Consider the following 1,181-nt stretch of genomic DNA (forward strand, 5'->3'; position numbering starts at 1 on the left):
AACACAGCCTAATTTTTATTTTTGGGTGAACTAACCCTTTAATACCAATTTCAAAATAGGTTTTTACAAATAATTACATAAACAGGCAGTAATTAGGAAACAAAGAAAATATTTGTTTGATCACGGTTTCATTTACATTAACAACATTAACTGAAGTAGCATCAGGCTGCATTTACACATCGCACAGACTAGACACATTTATCAGTAATTATAGTAATGATTTCTGAAGGGTCATGTGACACTGAAGTAATGGCTGCTGAAAATTCAGCTTTTCCATCATTACTTAAAATATATTAAACTAGAAAACTGTTTTAAAATACATTTTACGACATGACTGTTTTTACTACATTTTTGATCAATGAAATTAAATGCAGCCTTGGTGAGCATAACCGACTTGGTTTAAAAGAAATATATTTTTTAATACTACATGTACTTTAGCAAAAACATACCCAAGTTCAGGCAGGCCAGTGTGTTTGTACACTTCCATTCCTTCTCATGCGTGGCCACCTTCACATCATCCATCACCAAAGGAACCCAGCCACCAAAAACATACATTCTACAGACAAAACAGATGAAGGTATTAAAGGTCAGTAATGCCATTGTGCACATTTAGGGAATGCCTGTGGTGATGCAATTCTAGATTACACTGAAACTCACTTGTTTGTAATAGTGGTGGCTGAGTGGAGGCTACGGGGGAGGGGAGCTGTGCCGCTTATTGCTGGCTTGTTCCAGGTCAGTGTATCTGAAAAGCAAAGAATGGCCTAATTATTGCTTAACCTAATTGACTGGTTGAATTAATGACCAATGTCTGACAAGCACCACATTAAAAACAGAGATAACCTTCATACCAATATCTAACGTCCAAAGATCTCCCAAACGGCAACCACTCATTCCTCCGTATATAACAAGACGGGACTTCTTAGTAGCTTTTTCAGTATAAACTACAGCAGTGTGGCTCTCTCTTGGAGGAGGCAGTACACCGTATGTGACCGGTATATCCCAGCCCACAACGCTGGAGCCCGGACGCAGCTCGAGGGTATAAAGGTCATTCAAATATCTGGAAGCACACATAAATGAGTCTAGGAACCAAATAGTATAAATATATTTATTTACTGACCACATTATTATATGATAGGAATACCTGGGAATGTTGTTCTTGGGGTCTTCACTGTCATTGGCAA

The 1,181-nt window shown here is 38.0% G+C and overlaps 1 long non-coding RNA gene across 1 annotated transcript; it reads right to left on the bottom strand.

Annotated features, from left to right (window-relative positions):
* Positions 1 to 455: 455 nt before the first annotated feature.
* On the bottom strand, positions 456 to 1,181 carry LOC107736080 (uncharacterized). The gene is made up of 4 exons (XR_001639581.1): positions 1,142 to 1,181; positions 849 to 1,057; positions 658 to 742; positions 456 to 556 (listed from the first exon to the last, which is right to left on the bottom strand). It is a non-coding gene; the product is annotated as an uncharacterized LOC107736080 (long non-coding RNA).

This window comes from Sinocyclocheilus rhinocerous, unplaced genomic scaffold (assembly GCF_001515625.1).
Source record: "Sinocyclocheilus rhinocerous isolate Xijiao unplaced genomic scaffold, SAMN03320098_v1.1 C36477895, whole genome shotgun sequence".
In the NCBI taxonomy this organism is placed as follows: Eukaryota; Metazoa; Chordata; class Actinopteri; order Cypriniformes; family Cyprinidae; genus Sinocyclocheilus; species Sinocyclocheilus rhinocerous.